At 37.5% G+C, this 18,338-nt stretch overlaps 1 protein-coding gene across 2 annotated transcripts in view; it reads right to left on the bottom strand.

Moving 5' to 3' along the window:
- Positions 1-18,338, bottom strand: part of LOC136838692 (uncharacterized) — a 164,048-nt gene that overhangs the window by 95,026 nt on the left and 50,684 nt on the right. The window contains exon 2 of one of the 2 annotated variants that reach the window (XM_067104098.1): positions 6,079-6,249. The gene's annotated coding sequence lies outside the window, so the exon portion shown is untranslated. Of the gene's footprint in view, positions 1-6,078; positions 6,250-18,338 lie in introns of those variants that run through there. The other variant, XM_067104099.1, reaches the window with a different exon arrangement.

The following is an 18,338-nucleotide window of genomic DNA, read 5'->3' on the forward strand; positions in this document are numbered from 1 at the left end:
CCTCTGGAACGTTGGAGAAGTTCGACAGCGAGGAACATTTACTGCATATTGGTGTTGCTGTTCAGAAAATCTGGTTACTCTCGGCAGATAAAGGTGATCAGGGATCAACTGTGAATGTGAAAGATCTCTGTTAAAATACAACTTATGGAAAAGTGACAAACAAGAGACCATCCGTCGATGGTCCAAGTCACAACTACTAATATTAGGAAATAGAAACTTACCACCGCGAACCACTTTATCTAAAAAGAGATAAATCTCTGGCAGAAGCAGACATCCACACCGGAGAACAGTATTTTACTGAAGGAAGCACAAATGACCTAAAACAGATTACACTGATTTTATCACTGTTATACTGTACAGTACATACATGAGGCCTTACGAACAGTAAGCAGTGATAATTCTGTCAATCTGTAAACCAGCATTTATATCCTATAAGATTTGATCAAATAAGTGGGTTAGCTGTGTTTTTATTGAAAATAAAACGAGTGTTGTGTAAGTTCTTAATGGCAGAAAAGGCGGATTTCGAAAAAAAAAGGGGTTCTAGCAAAAGAGTATTAATGAAGGTGTTTTACGAGTTAGCATCCAAAGAAAATATGCATGCATACACGCATAATATACATAAACATATATATGTACATAGACATAGTTATGTTATTATATATATATATATATATATATATATATATATATATATATATATATATATATATATATATATATATATATACAAAAGAAATGAAAAGGATATGCGTAAACATTTATGAACAATAAATATAAATACGTCTAGTCCTTGCAGCATATGACAAATAACTTAACTGAAAGATTTTTTTTTGGAGGGCAAAACAATTATCGTCTACTAAAGCTTGAAAAACACTCAAATCCATTTCAATAAATTGACTTCAGTGTCCACGTGAATAAAAAAAAATGAAGGATGGAAATATTTAACAGAGACCAAAATCTATGCAGAAGGGGTTCAGTTATAACTGAAATTATTTCTGCAATATTCAAACAGATTCCAAAGAATTTCAGGTTAAAAAAAAATAAAAGAAGCATTATACCAAAGTGATGCCATGAAACTCTCTCATGTATAATAGAAAATAAAAGACTTTTCTATTACTATAAATACATCACCATTGGCGTGCATGTACATTCATGAGCAACGCTGTAGAGAGAGAGAGAGAGAGAGAGAGAGAGAGAGAGAGAGAGAGAGAGAGAGAGAGAGAGAGAGAGAGAAGTTTTTGCGTTATAAAACAGATTTTGTTCCTCCAAGAGAGAGAGAGAGAGAGAGAGAGAGAGAGAGAGAGAGAGAGAGAGAGAGAAAATTTTAAAAATTAGGGATGAGAGAGAGAAAGGAGAGTACAGTAAAAAGTTAAAGTATACCTTAGTTTAACCAGACCACTGAGCTGATTAACAGCTCTCCTAGAGAGGGCTGGCCCGAAGGATTAGACTTATTTTACGTGGCTAAGAACCAACTGGTTACCTAGCAACGGGACCTGCAGCTTATTGTGTAATCCGAACCGCATTATACCGAGAAATGGATTTCTATCACCAGAATTAAATTCCTCTAATTCTTCACTGGCCGTCCGGAGAATCGAACGCGGGCCCTGCAGGATGCTAGCCGAGAACGGTACCGACTGGTCAACGAAGAACTAGTACAGCAAAAAGGGCTTGCGTCATAAAACAGATTTTGTCTCGCCGAGAGAGAGAGAGAGAGAGAGAGAGAGAAAGAGAGAGAGAGAGAGAGAGAGAGAGAGAGAGAGAGAGAGAGAGAGAGAGAGAGAGAGTAGAGTAAAGAGTTTGTCCGCCATAAAAAAGATTTTGTCCTTCTAAGAGAGAAGACGGACTGTCTCGAACAAGAACTGGACAGCACCAGTCAAACCTACTCAACAGCCCAAGGGGCCACAGTTCTCACTGAGTCCTCTCTCGGCAAATGCGATTTATTTTGAATATTTCCCAAAACAGTAAAATATTTTCTAAGGTCAAAACACATCATAAACATCACGGAGAAAAGTTTGTATAGCGTTGTTTTATAAGTTCCGAATCGAAACACGAACGTTAAGCGTTTTAGAACAATGAAAAGTTAATCAATTTTCTCATTATCATTATTATCACGGACACACGAAATTAAAAACATTATTATTATTATTATTATTATTATTATTATTATTATTATTATTATTATTATTATTATTATTATTATATATCAGGTCCACAATAATATTCAGTAGTGAATTATGTTGATTTTATAAAAACGTTGCAAGAGCTTTCGAACCCTGTCCTGGGTTCTTCTTGAGTCAGTCTGAACTCAGGACAGTGTTCGAAAGTTCTTGTAACGTTTTTATAAAATCAACATAAATCACCACTGAATATTATTGTGGACCTGATATACAGCATATCCCGTTCTCGATCTCGAGGAGAAAGACCTAATTATTATTATTATTATTATTTCGGAAGAAGACCCTCTCTCAAACAAACTTCACTCAACTTATAATTATTATTATTATTATTATTATTATTATTATTATTATTATTATTATTATTATTATTATTCTACATACAGTGGTCGTATTACATTTGAAAGTCTTTCATAACATGATAAGAAAAAAACACGCAAAGGCCAACGAAAAAATAAAAATCTTTATCATTTAATTTCCTCATTCCGTTAAACAGCCATCAAGACAAGGCAAGAGATATTGCAATTGCATTTGGAGCGAATTAACTTCTTGGTACCGGGATACAAGTGGCTGGGCCATTTCTCGGAAGCATCGAAGCACCGGAGAGGCCACTCTCCCCCGCCACCCCCTCACAAAAAAGGACCCCCAAAAAAGATATATCGTGCTGGAATTCATACCTTTCGTAGAAGAGGTCGGAGTTCATTATAAACCAGGGTATCTTTTGCGCCACTTCTCGTGATAAAGCAGGTAGCCAGAGAGAGAGAGAGAGAGAGAGAGAGAGAGAGAGAGAGAGAGAGAGAGAGAGAGAGAGAGAGAGAGAGAAAGGTTTTAAACATTAACGATGTGACAGAGAGAGAAGCAGCACATCACAAAAAAAAAAGTAAAAAATGCGCCGAAGTTTCCTCGGCGCAATCGAGTTTTCTGTCGGATGGTGGCCTCAGCCAAGGCCCATAAAACTCTTAGCTGCGGCCCATGAAACTCAGCCACGGACCGGTGGTGGCTAACTTCAACCTTAAATAAAATAAAAACTACTGAGGCTAGAGGGATAAAATTTGGTATGTTTGATGATTGCAGGGTGGGTGACCAACATACCAATTTGCAGCCGTCTAGGCTCAGTAGTTTTTAAGATCTAGGGGCGGAGGGACAGACAAAGCCGGCACAATAGTATTCTTTTACAGAAAACTAAAAACCAGGAAAACCATGAAAAGTTTTGTAAAAAAAAAAAAAAAAAAAAACACGCGGGAATGAGAAGGCCCGTGCAAAGATAATAATGGAATAACGCTGTCCGCCGAGGGATAATGACGGCTTCAGAACAAAAGAGAAACACCACCGAAAAAGAAATGAGGTGAGAAACATTACAGGGGCAAAAATGACAAGGGAGAAGAGCAAATTCGAACAAAGAAGAGAATGGGGAAAAAAACTTGGTCAACAACGTACCAGGGAAACTAAGAAAAACATTAAACCAGGAGGGTTTTTTTGTGGGGGGGGGAGGGAATTGCAAACCAGTGAGGAATTAACGCAGTCATAAGAGTATGTTCACTTCCTCGGGTAAGTAGGAGAATGAAAAAGTCAAATACTCTAATGAACACGGACTGGTCATTCTGAAAATTACCATAGGAACTGAGAGAGAGAGAGAGAGAGAGAGAGAGAGAGAGAGAGAGAGAGAGAGAGAGAGAGAGAGAGAGAGAGAGAGAAAGACTTTACCCTTACCCTAAAAGCTGGGAGGAATAATACTTCACTTTTCTCTCTTTTTGCAGGAGTAGAGAGAGAGAGAGAGAGAGAGAGAGAGAGAGAGAGAGAGAGAGAGAGAGAGAGAGAGATACTTTACTATTACCACAGAAACTGAGAGAGAGAGAGAGAGAGAGAGAGAGAGAGAGAGAGAGAGAGAGAGAGAGAAATATACTTTACTCTTACCCTAAAAACTGAGAGGAATAATACTTCACTTTTCTCTTTTTGCAGGAGTACCAGAGAGAGAGAGAGAGAGAGAGAGAGAGAGAGAGAGAGAGAGAGAGAGAGAGAGAGAGAGAGAGAGAGAGAGAGAGAGAGGTCCTTGATCTTTCGTCAAACAAATCAATGCCTGATACAGCTTGAAAAATCGTATAATGCTTCGTTAATTCGTCATTGCAAGCAAGTTTGTTCCTTTACCATGTTTTTGTAAACGGTCTTCCCACAGCCATAATACATTTACTGAAGACGTTTTCATTTCAATTTGAATTGCTTTACATAACCTGACCTTGATTAAAACAAACAAAAGACTGAATGCTCCGACCTTACGAAAAAACATTCCATTAGCTGTGACAGATTTGATAAAGAAGTTGCTCTCTTATGTCAACTTAAGGGAATTGCTTTTCAGTCTGTGCTACACTTTGTTACATCAAACATATTGAATTTCTTCATATTGCCTCGCTGTCGAACTCTTCAGTTCCAGAGGTCCTTTATTCCTCACACCGTTGGACTGCGGAACAGTCTACAATTCTCATTGTATTTTAATAATTTGCTTAAATTTTTCATTTTGTTTCTTTATTAGTTAACTCATTTTTTTAATACTGATGGCTTCTTTCTGTGTTTTTCATTTCCTTATGTTACGTCTTTCTCATTAACACCATATTTTTAGGAAGCTTGAATTTCAAGTCACTAGCCTCTGTGGGCTTGTTCCGTATGAATACGGTTCATCTTCTGAATAATGACAAAAATATTAGTAATATTCAATGTTTAATAACATGTTAAGATTTTACTCTATTTATCTTTATCAGTGCAACAACTTCATTCCAAATTACTTGATAAACTTTGGCATGAAAACAATCTCTACCACGGTACTACAAAAGAAAATCCTAAATTAAAAAAACACTGGGAGGAGCTCTTGAGCCAAGGAGTGGGGTGAGGGAAGTCATTAAAAGAAAGTTATTAAAAAGAGTCAATTAAACCCATAATTTTGGTTTTTGCAAAAGGGGAGGGACTATGCTGTGGTTACTGAACGGATTTGGGAGTTTACATTTGTAGAATCATGTGATTATAAGGTTTACACACACACACACACACACACACACACACACACATATATATATATATATATATATATATATATATATATATATATATATATATATATATATATATATATATATATAATAATATACAAAATTTATATATATATATATATAATAATATATATAATATATATATATTATATATATATATATATCTGACAAAATTAAAGGACCAAAAATTCGTTAGCTTGATAAAAATTACACACTGGAACACCTCCGTCGATCTGACAAAATTACCAAAATGTTCGTTACGACGCGATAAACTACAGTATAGGGAAGATCACACTCACGTAATTGAACAATACATACATACATACATACGTATTACATATATGTGTATATATATGTGTGTAGGTGTGTGCGTGTTTGTTTCCAATTAATTACAAACAACCAATCTAAATATTTGCACACGAGGCTACAAGCGTATGCGTAAAAATCCTACCATTAACACTGTGGAAATTCCAGTCAGTTTCCTCCGCGTATATAAATAAGACTGGTTTACCAAAATAGGTCATATTAGGTCAAAATATGTAAAAAAAAAAGTCAAAATAAGTCAGAATGCTCAAAAAGGTCAAAACACGTATAAAAAAAGGCCAAAATAGGTAAAGAAAAGGGTCAAAAAATACGCAAAAATAAAAAAACACGCCCAAGTAAGTTAAAACGGGGCAAAATAGGTATAAAAAAGATTCCAAAACTGGTAAAAAAACAAAAGGGGGCGGGGCGCAAAATAGATCAAAACTGGTCAAAATAGGCAAAAAAAAGGTTTGAAATGGTTTTTAAAAAAAAAGGGTCAAAATAGGTCAAAACGTAAACTAGGTCCAAACACGACAAACTAGGTCAAAGGGACAACGACCTACCTCATCAGTGTGGTTGACACTGACCCCCTCCCTCAGGAGGGCCTGGACCTTGGCGATGTCGCCCTTGGCAGACGCGAGTCGAAGGGATTCCCCTTCGGCGCCCCTGCCGCCGTGGGCAGCGGCTGTTGGAGACACGACTACCATCACGCAGAGGGCCTCTTGTTACATGTCCTGACGAAGGAGAAGAAGGATTAGTGTCCTTGTTTTTATTAATTAAATAAAATTTACATAACAAGAAATGTGTTATTAGAAAATAAGTTTTCAAGTGATGCAAAGAAAAATATACGATAAAAATTGACAAATGTTGTTCCATTTTTTCCACATGATTTTGTCGCGTCCTTGTGGAGAGTCTCTCTCTCTCTCTCTCTCTCTCTCTCTCTCTCTCTCTCTCTCTCTCTCTCTCTCTCTCTCTCTCTCTCTCTCTCTCTCAAAGGACCTTGTAGCTCTCCCGAAAAACCTGTTCTGTCAGATTAAGTTCTTCAAAATATTCGTGTTTTCTTTCCTTGACCGAAGACATTTCAATACATAATCTTGATCAAAAAAACACACTCTTGCATTTCTTTTTCTTTTCTTACTCAGTTTCCTAAGTAAACAGAAAGAGGTCTCTTAAAAAGTCAGTTTTGTGTATAAAAAAAATTGTTTTTTACTCCATAAATATGAATGTTGGCAACACGTACATGCGTATATTTTATCAACTAAATTTCGAATTTACAAAACACACTTGGGCAGTAAACATCACACTCTTAATAAAAAATCAGATTGTAACTTTTAATACAAAAACTTCAGAAATATGTACAAAGTTGATGCTTGAAATCAATACATCGGTAAAGTAGTGCTATACCTTACGAATTAAAATATATATCCCCAGAAAAATACCCAGAATAAATCAATATATACAACTTGTTACGTTCCACACACGTCACGTAATACGACCAGTTCATAGAGGAAGTGTTCTCTTATTCATCATGATTAAAATTTTAGTTACAATTACAACACAAACCTCTTTTTCGCTGTATTTTTAAAGAAATAGATTGAGGTACAAAGTCGTTTAAAAGTGATATTTCTAACTTATATTCTAAGTAGTTGTTAGGGTAGTTAAATTCGTGCAATCAACGGTAGGTATACCTTCCTTTCTCTGAAAACCAACAATTTTAATTTTCTATTCTCACAAAAAAAATCGTCTTCCAGTTTGTTTACTCAGTTAAGGTGATTTTCGGTATTTGAAGACAGACCACGACATCAACAGATGATTGATTTTTAAAAATTTCTGTAAACACCAAAGAGAAGGTTAATATTACACCACGAGCTCTCTCACGTATTGATAGGCGACTCATACAAGTCCGCTCTCTCTCCCCTTCTTCTTCTCTCTCGTATCACACCTCGAGTTCTCTAAGGTATTGACACGAGACTCATAAAGTCCCCCCTCTCTCTTTCTCTCTCTCTCTCTCCTTCTTCTTCTTCTCTCTCGTACCGTATCTCCTCCAAGAAGCAATAAAACCAAGCGCCGAGAGAAAAATGAAAAGCGCAAATGGCGACCGTACAGATAACCGTGGTCATCCTCCCTCCTTTACTAAACTCCAGACCGCCATTCGCGCCGGTTTATGCTCAATCCCTCTGATAAAAAGCAATGTTTCCTGCAGACTAGGAATAATCCGGGCGTAGCCTTCGCAGGAACTGGGCGAGATAAGGTCCCATGATGTGTGTGACCTTTCGAGGGAAGGAATCTCTACATTAATACCGGAGTTCTTTTGGTCACATCGGATGAAAACGTCTGGCACAAGCTTGGTGTCGCCTATCGGGATGTGATGTTGTCAAGTTGTCATAGGTTTTGACGACTTACTATTTGTAGAGAAACCAAGTAAGGATTATAGTATGTAAACTAGTAACTATAGTGTGCAAACCAGCAATTACAGTATGTAAACCAGCTACTATAATATGGAAGCCAGTAACGTGAACCAGTAACTATAGTATGTAAACCAGTAACTATAATATGTCATCCAGCAACTATAGTATGTAAACCAGTAACTATAGTATGTCATCCAGTAACTATAGTATGTAAACCAGCAACTCTAGTATGTCAACCAGCAACTATAGTATGTAAACCAGTAACTATAGTATGTCATCCAGCAACTATAGTATGTAAACCAGTAACTATAGTATGTCATCCAGTAACTATAGTATGTAAACCAGCAACTCTAGTATGTCAACCAGTAACTATAGTATGTAAACCAGCAACTATAGGATGTCAACCAGTAACTATAGTATGTAAACCAGCAACTACAGTATGTCAACCAGTAACTATAGTATGTAAACCAGCAATTATAATATGTCAACCAGCAACTATAGTACGTAAACCAGTAACTGTAGTATGTCAACCAGCAACTATAGTATGTAAACCAGTAACTATAGTATGTAAACCAGTACCTATATTATGTAAACCAGCAGCTATAGTATGCAAACCAGTAATCTCAGTAAAAAACCAGCATCTACATACAGTATTGCTTACTGTAGCAAGTATAGTACGTAAAGCGTTAACTATAGTAAGTAAACCTACAACTATAGCAAGTAAACCAATAACTACGTTTAAAATATTCGCTTATTAATGAATGAGCTTCGTACATTATACAAGAAATACGTGAAGAAAACGGTATGAATCACAAAAAGACTGACTGATTTATGAAAATTTAAATAATTATAACCACGCACTGGGGTACTTTCGGCCATCCAGCGCTTAAGACATTGAAAAGAGTGAGTTGGAGTGGTTGGACAGCAAGATAAAGAGACCTAATAAATAAAGATGTCGTCATGCATGCATAAGCATCTAAAGGTTGAAGTGAGAGGAAGCATCGACTGAGATGAGGCAACGCAACAGCCTCCTCATGCTTAAGCAGCCCTGATTCTGAAGAATCACGATCTGATGTCACACTGAATAGCAGTCTCGGACTGTTTATATTGCGGTGTCATTTCTTTACCGTTCTAGAACAGAAAAATGTCCAGTTCAGGATTAAACTGCTAAAGGGGAACTTGGCATTCGTAGTGCAACTGCGAGGTTTTCCTCCTGTTACACCTTTCAAACTTTTACTGTCAATTTCTGTTTCAGCGCTGAATGGTCTTAGTTGCCCCAGTGCTTGGCATGTATGCCTAAATAGCAGCTAAACACTCGTAGCTTGATTTTTATTAGAACTGGAATATCAACTTTAGGCCAGTGGCCAAGCCCTGGGAACTATGAGGTCATTCAGCGCCGATAGAGAAATTTTAAGTGAAGGAGGTTTTAAATGTGTAACAGAAGGAAAATCTCACAGTTGCAATATGAAGCAATTATGAGAGGGTTAAGAAAAGTAAGTTGGAAGAAGGATAATATGAATAAAAGTAGAGTGAAAGGAATGAAAGGGGTCGAAGTTAGGGGCCGAAGGGACGCGGAGAAGGACCTTAAGTAATGCCTCTAGTGTGCACTGATGGCACTACCCCACCTACGGTATATTTTTAATAGAGTAAGATCGCCATCTCTCTCTCTCTCTCTCTCTCTCTCTCTCTCTCTCTCGCTCTCTCTCTCTCTCTCTCTCTCTCTTTCCCTTAGTAAGATGGTCGAGGGCTCTTGCTCGTATAAACAAAGCAGTAATAGTAGTAGTAATAGCACCTGTTTTCTTATGCAACGGCCCATCACCCCAAACCCGTAACATTCACTCGGTATGAATAAGATTTGAGAAACCATAGACTCCTACCAACGTTGCAACATAAACTTTAATTCTAGAACCAGGCAATTTCACGCAATCAAAGGGATGATCAACTGACTGACTTGATATTCAAACGGACGTCACAAACGTTATGGTCAGTAACAACTTTTTATAGAGTACATGAATATTCACGAGCGTTACGTGACGAAAAATCAAGAATCAGTCTTCATTAACTGTCAATAATTAAACTTAAAGTTTTATTTTCAATCTTGTCAGTTGAAGTTCCTTATTTTTGGATGTCATCAACTACATTATACGACTCTTTCTTTTTGACATTTTAAATAACAAACATTAGGTACTGCCATCATTATTTTTAAGGAAACAACTATAGAATATTGACGACGCCTGTTATATACACGTCTGTGATAAAAGGATTATCCCAAATATCTATAATAAAAATAAGTAAAATAAATCTAGCAAGAAACAAATACTGGTAAGAAATAACAAAAGACATACAAGAATAAAGAAAAAGAGAGAGAGAGAGAGAGAGAGAGAGAGAGAGAGAGAGAGAGAGAGAGAGAGAGAGAGAGAGAGAGAAACAATTCAGTAGAAGCCCTTTCCGAAAAACCAATCAAAGGGAACGGCTAAATCTCTCTATTTTCGAAGCTTTGGAGTCTCTGTGCAACCTCATATATATATCTCTCAGTCTATTTCAATAACGTGCAACTTTTACGAGCCATTAAAATCTCACGCCATTATTGCCAGGGTCCGTTAGTCTCTTCATTGAAGAATAAAAGAAAAAAAAAGATAAAACCGACTTGCGCAAGAATCGTAAATCATACCCGAGCTACGAAATGGACGCACCCGGTACATCGGCATTCCTCTCTCTCTCTCCCTCTCTCTCTCTCTCTCAATCAAAAGGTTGGGAAAAGAGAGATCTGTCTATTCATTACCATTCTAGCATCGCTGCGTAACATGCTCAGATACTCTGCTACTTTCATACCCTGTTTTTCATTAGTTAGGCTTTACCTTCTTTGCTCTGCTCTGAGAGAGAGAGAGAGAGAGAGAGAGAGAGAGAGAGAATTCGCCAATGACTTAAAGTTTTGTTATTCCTCGAACACCAAAACATATTTTCCATATCAGTTACTGATATAACGCAGGTTACTTAATCTATCCATTATTGATTGATTGACTTACGGTCATTAAAACTGACGTTGCAAAATCTACTCATAAACCGATTAGGCGAAAGAAAGAAAAAAAAAACTGGATTCCTCTTTGGGTCAAAGCGAAAAGCTCTTTATAACCCACCAGCGCATGACAACTGTCTTCGGTACGGAGTGCCAATCGTAAATACCGCTTCTCTTCGGTAGCTACTTGTTATTCCTTTCTGTGGAGACCAAACAATTATACTTTTAAAAATCCTTTTTCCAGAGTCAACTCGTCCCAACTCGTCTCATCATGGACCTTCGTCACGCGCGACATTCCAGTCTCTGCGTCAAACGGACCTTGCATGAAAATGTAATTATCACCAGCACGTGGCTTCTGGGTTTGACAGGTGGAATGAATTATGATGGATCTAAGGCCTAAGGGCCCTTGAAGATCAGCGGAACAACTCTGAGTTACCAATTACATTGTAATTTGAATATAAACTTTAGGCCAAAGGCCAAGCGCTGGGGCCTGTTAGGTCATTCAGCGCTGAAAGGGATACCGGCAGTAAAAAGGTTTGAAAGTGTAACAGGAGGAAAACCTCGCAGTTGCACTATGAAACAATTGTTCGGAGAGGGTGGAAAGTAAGATGGAAGAAAGAGCATATGAACAGAGGTACGATAAAAGGAATGAAAGGGGTTTCAGCAGCTAGGGGCCGAAGGGACGCTACAAAGAGCATTAAGTGATGCTTACAGTGCACAGCGTGAGGTGCACTGACGGCACTACTCCCGTATGAGGAGCGATTACATTCAACAGATGTACCAAATACTTTCGTTAATGGTGGTCAAACTGCGTGGATATCTTGTTACTTCGGAGAATAAAATATTCTAGAAGAGATTTAAAGAACTAATATAGAATCTTCTTACAAAGTTGGTAATGCAAATACTTTGAGTGGAAAAAATTAAATTCATATTGAATTCAACAGTCGAAGGACAAATGTGGAGATGAAGTTTATCTCTGAAAATTCAAAATATAGAATGAAGTTATATTTCGACAACAATGAAAGGTAAATTCGCCTGTTTGTACAATTTCCTTTTTCTTTCCCTGCAATGGAAATATATACACAGTAGCAAAACCTTGCAAAAAAAAGCAAAGGGAAAATTGTAATCTTCTCTGACTGAAATTGACTTTTCACAGTTTTAAAAAATTTTTGTAAGAAACAATAAACGAAAAGGCTTCTGAATTCAATCTGAAACTTATATTTTTTATTTCATGAGAAAGAAAATATTTGCAAATCTGTTACTGGCACTCCAATAACTGCTCGCTGTCACCCCTAAAATAATAGTACAGAGTGCATTGATCAATCAATTGAAATTCAATAAGGGCGTTTTACTACGACAACGTTCAATTACGTACAGAATCGAATGATACACAATTATTATATGATACGACCAGTATCAGCCATATTTTCTTGCTAAAGATGGTTTGGCCCCTAATTAAGAACCAAGTAAAAAGAATTCATATATATATATATAAGAGTTTTCAGCTAAAGGTTTAAGGAAAAGATAGATAGATAGAGAGAGAGAGAGAGAGAGAGAGGATGGCGAGCGTATTGACGGAGCACTGATCGCTATCTCTCTCTCTCTCTCTCTCTCTTTCTCTCTCCGCGCGAATAAGAGAGAGCCCCACGTAGTGAACCGAACACCTACCAATTTGACTACAGAGAGAGAGAGAGAGAGAGAGAGAGAGAGAGAGAGAGAGAGAGAGAGAGAGAGAGAGAGAGAGAAATTCCTGAATGTTTACAAAACAGCATCCAATTACTTCCATCATGAAAAGGGGCATTGTTTATTCCTAATACATCCAGACATTTGAATGGCTCATTAAAAGAACATGAGCCATTAAGTTGGCTCGTGGCTGAATTCGATAATGAACACGCGCCAATTAAGATGTCTGCTAAAATCGTGCCAATTGACCACCCCACCCCCCATCCCCGCAACCCCACCCCGTGGTTATTTTGCATGGACTAACGACAGTTTAAACTTATAACCACACATTGTTTTGTCTATGTTGCTCTCTCTCTCTCTCTCTCTCTCTCTCTCTCTCTCTATCTATCTATCTATCTTTTCCTTAAACCTTTAGCTGAAAACTCTTATGGATAGAGTCAACTTACACATTCTCTCTCTCTCTCTCTCTCTTTTCCTTAAATCTTTACCTGAAAACCCTTATGGACAGAGTGCACTCTCTCTCTCTCTTTCCTTTAAACGATCAGCTGAAAACCCTTATGGACAGAGTCAACTAACTCTCTCTCTCTCTCTTTAAATCATCATAAGAAAACCCTTATGGACAGAGTCAACTCACACATTCTCTCTCTCTCTCATTAAATCATCAGCTGAAAACATTTAAGGAGAGTCAGCTCTCTCTCTCTCTCTCTCTCACACGCCCTATGATCCAGTGTTTCTTTATTCAGATCCTCTATTCCCAAGCGAGCAACAGCGGACTCAACGCCTTTCTGAAACCCTTCCCCGGCGATAAAATAAAGTCTTGAAGAAAAAGGGATTAGATCCTCCTAATCGGTTTACAAGGAACAGCCCAACCAAGGAGATCGAATCCTTTTCATTCTTGGTTATCAGTGGGATCGGATTCTGCTCGTCGTGGATATTTTTTTTTTTTTCTCGTTATTAAGATGGAGAGAAGAAAGGTAAATGCGCTCAGATGTTGTTGTAGTTATTAAAGTAGTGGTGGGTTAGTGATAGATGATAATTTTGCTCTTTTAGATGTTGTAATAATAATAATAATAATAATAATAATATAATAATATTAATAAAATAAAATAAGCATAATAGAATTAATGTTTTTTACAAAGTGTCATTCTCACTAATTTTGACAATGACATTGAAAATCAATTTTAATGACGCCGGCTTTCTTTTTAATAGAACATGTCTGAAGTAGGGGCTACTCCCTTCATAATAATAATAATAATAATAATAATAATAATAATAATAATAATAATATAATTATTATTATGAATTTCAATAGGGCAAGTCTGTCCTTACTCTCTTGGGGACAGAGGATCGAAATCCATAACACTGGATCAGGAAGAGAGAGAGAGAGAGAGAGAGAGAGAGAGAGAGAGAGAGAGAGAGAGTTGAGCCACGTATAATCTCCCAGACAGGTATCTTAAATCTGCTTTATCTGCATAAGACGACACTCGTGTATACAGCTTAAGGAGCTTTTTTTCTTTTTTTGTCATTAGCCTCAACATACATCACGTCAAAAGAGAATAATATTTAATATCTATTAAATTTATTTAAATGTATTCATACTCAATTTATGTGAAATAAAGAAGATCTCTTGATCAACGCACAGGCTTATTCAAGAAAAACGCTTAGTTATTGCAATTTATGACTTTGGCCTCTTAGGCCAGCCGTGTTTATGTTTACTTATAATCACAAACTTTTACTTGGTATTTATTTGTAATCTGTATTTAATCTCACTTACTTTCTTTGAAAGAACAACTCCATATCATAGAGTCAAAATAGATTAAGGGACGAATACTTTCCTTTCTTCCAGATTTAAATACTTTCTTCCAGACCATAATTTATCTTTTTTTTTACTTCCATACCACATTTTTTTTTTTTTTTTACTTCTTCCAGACCATAATTCCTCTTTTTTATTTACTTCTCCCGGACAATAATTCCAGACCACAATTCCTAATCTATTTTTTTTTACTTCTTCCAGACCATAATTCCTCTTTTTTTTTTTACTTCTCCCAGACCATAATTCTAGACCACAATTCCTTTTTATTTTTTACTTCTTCCAGACCATAAGGACTTTTTGTTTTAAACTGCTATTGGTCCAGCTTTATTCCAGAACATCTGCTCACTTCTGGAATCTAAAATTCAATTCATGTATTCGTCTTTCGAGTTCAGTGTATAAATGAAGAAGGCATACATTTAAATTACTTAAAAATACTTAAAATCTAATTACTTAAATTTAAATTTTGTTTTCAGTTGGATGACTGACGAAGTCTGGTCACTGTTCTCAAAATTCCTTCACAAGGAAAAAAAATTAAGAAAAGTGCAGATTACTTGAAGTTTTCTTTTCTGAAAAGTACAGATATTTTCCTCCCTTTTTTGCAGAATGCAAAATCTCTGTCTGTCTGTCTCTCTCTCTTTATCTGTCTGTCTGTCTCTCTCTTTCTCTGTTTGTCTGTAATCGTCTCTCTCTGTCTTTCTCTCAGCTCTCTCTCTCTCTCCCTCTCTGTTTGTCTGTCTGTCTTTCTCTCTGTCTCTCTCTCTCTCTCTCTCTCTCTCTCTGACTAGCCCCGGTCACCCGTCGACCTTACCCACACCCCGCCATATAAGGCATTTTATCACCGCGAACTGGTTTTGCTCTCAGACGCACGAAAACCGAAATAATTTTAGACTATCAATAAAATAAAAAAATAAAAAAAAAAAAAAACTTCCAACAGGGGAGGCAGATGACAAGAAATGAGAAAAAACTATGTGGAGAATTTAAGGGAATGGTAACTAATTACCTGATTTGCAAATCAAGGAAAATAAAAAATTACCGTATATGCTTTTAAGATTTTTTTATTATAAATTTATCCAGATATTTCATTGTAATTCTGCAGGATTTGTTTTTTCTAGTTTTCAAAAAAATAAGATAAAAAAATTATAAGCTTCTGAATTTTGTTTTACAAATTTATCAGGACGCTACATTAAGATATTCTGCAGAAATTAATTTTTTTCAAATTTTCAGGAAAACGAGACAATAAAAAATGAAAATGCTCCCTTAGGAATACTGAGAAAAAACACGTAAGAGATAAAAAACATGACTGAATCGTGTTTAACTTTGTTACCTGTGACACAAACCAGACCAAACAAACGCAGCAGTATTTTAGTGCTAACGAACGCAACCGTACAACAAGCAATACGTTTGAGTTCGTTTTCGCTTAAATCAGTGACCGAATGAACGCAGCCGTCCAAATCAGGCCTCCTGGAAACGAACGCAGTCGTTTTTTAGTCACAACGAACGCAACCGCACAACGAGCAGTACATTTTAGCCAATTTTCAAAGCTTAAATCAGAGAGATGCTGACTAACTGAACTCAATCACAGTCTGTTTCCTACACCATGAACGCAGCCGCCCAATCAGAAACTCCTGAAAACGGGGGGGATTGAAAGCACAGAAATCGGTACGAAAAAGACACGCCCACATAAAATTACCCCAGATGGATTATAACGGCTTTGGGGGGAAATGGTCAGACTAAAGTGAATAGCGGCGAAGAAATCGCTTGCGTGCTACCTAGCTGATGGCGGGGGGGGGAGCGGGAGGTGGCAGGGCTAAGGTCTAAGGAATTAAAGAATCTGGGCAGCGCGAGAGTACAATGAGAGGTGTTGCGCAGACGGGGAGACAAGAAAATCTGAATACAAGAATTCCGTGCGAGGATGGATTCTGTCGTGGGCTGACGAGAATATCTGTCTGTTTGAGTCGGATGATGGGAAGACGGTTTTTATAGGCCCTGAACACGACAGAATGAGAGAGAGAGAGAGAGAGAGAGAGAGAGAGAGAGAGAGAGAGAGAGAGAGAGAGAGAGAGAGAGACTGGAGTAGGGGACAGTTGTTAGTGTCAAGCTGGAAAAAACTATCAAACAAACGTTGTTAGAACCCTTAAAGAGAGAGAGAGAGAGAGAGAGAGAGAGAGAGAGAGAGAGAGAGAGAGAGAGAGAGAGAGAGAGAGAGAGAGATTGGAGTAGGGACAGCTGTTGGTGTCAAGGTAGAAAAAATACTAACAAACAAACATTGTTAGTACCCTTACAGAGAGAGAGAGAGAGAGAGAGAGAGAGAGAGAGAGAGAGAGAGAGAGAGAGAGAGAGAGAGAGACTGGAGTAGGGGACAGTTGTTGGTGTCAAGTTAGAAAACACTAATAAACAAACATTGTTAGAACCCTCGACTACGGCAGACACGAAATATATTCCGCCCCCCCCCAATTCAAAATTTTCTAAGTCCATTAACGGTTTGGAAATCACGTATCACAGATTGGTTAAAAAAAACGCACACACACATAAACACGTAAGGAGTGATTGCACGAAGCAAGAACAGTACTTGGAAGAGGCAGGATGGTATGAAGGAAGTAATAAGGGGTCATTGGTCACGACCTCGAATGGAAAATGCCCAAGAGAAAGAACTTGTGTAGGGGAATAATCTCTCTCCCCATCCACGAACCCATCTCGTAACATTTAAAAAAAAAAACTTTGTTTATACACTTGCTTTCCATATTTTTTTGTAGATGTCGCTACAATATACCCCGTGGTATATTGGCATGTTGATCATCCACCCTCCAATCATCAAACATACCAAATTGCAGCCCCCTAGCCTCAGTAGTTTTTATTTCATTTAAGGTTAGATTTAACCATAATCGTGCTTCTGGCAACGATATAGGCCAGGCCACCACCGGGCCGTGGTTAAAGTTTCAAGGGCCCCTGCTCATACAGCATTGTACCGAGACCACAGAAAGATAGATCTATTTACTGTGGCCTTGATTATACGCTTTACAGAAAACTCGATTGTGTCAAAGAAACTTCGGCGCATTTTTTTATTGTTTATTTGATGTCCTGGTGGAGTGCATTTTGTTTCACGAAAAACTCGGTAATGATTTAGCTCGAGTTTTCAAGAAGGAACAAAATATTCTTAGCAGTTCTTCGGAGACGATCATGGATCTGCTAAACTGTAAACTTTCTTTTCACGTACTAACTGCATGCACCATTCCTTAATACAACGAACGTAAAGGTTAAGGAATCAAGACCAAATATAGTATACCGCAATCTCCTTGTTCAACGTCCAAAACTCAAGATACTTTCCTTTGCTCTTTGCCTGTTCCGTTGGTTTCACAAGCTTTGAGAAACCCCTGGATTTTTTTTTTTTTTTTACTATTTTCCTAGGCGCACAATAACCGAAAGGATAAACTGATTCCATTAACCAAATTCCAGTTAATTAAGTCAAGGCTAGGTACTAAATTATTAAAATGAAGTCACTGTTAAGGCAGACAGATAATTATTAAAGAATTGAGCTAGTGCCGGAGATGTGAATCATACGAAAGCACAAATAATCTTGTGTTCGTTCTCAGTAACCAGGTGAGTCAAAGATAACTACAGTGCATCACATCCTAAAAGTCAAAAGTAACTAGCCTACGTGAAATCCTAAGAGCCAAAAGTAACTGCGTAACTTCCTATGAGTCTAAGGAACTTCGCCAAATCCTGAGCCAAAAGTAACTACGTCCCTTCCAAAGTCTAAGGAACTTCTCCAAATCCTAAGAGCCAGAAGCAACTACGTCACTTCCTAAGAGAGTAAGGTACTTCACCAAATCTTAAGAGCCAAAAGTAACTACGTCCCTTCCAAAGTCTAAGGAACTTCTCCAAATCCTAAGAGCCAGATGCAAC

Source organism: Macrobrachium rosenbergii, chromosome 5, assembly GCF_040412425.1.
Source record: "Macrobrachium rosenbergii isolate ZJJX-2024 chromosome 5, ASM4041242v1, whole genome shotgun sequence".
NCBI lineage: Eukaryota > Metazoa > Arthropoda > Malacostraca > Decapoda > Palaemonidae > Macrobrachium > Macrobrachium rosenbergii.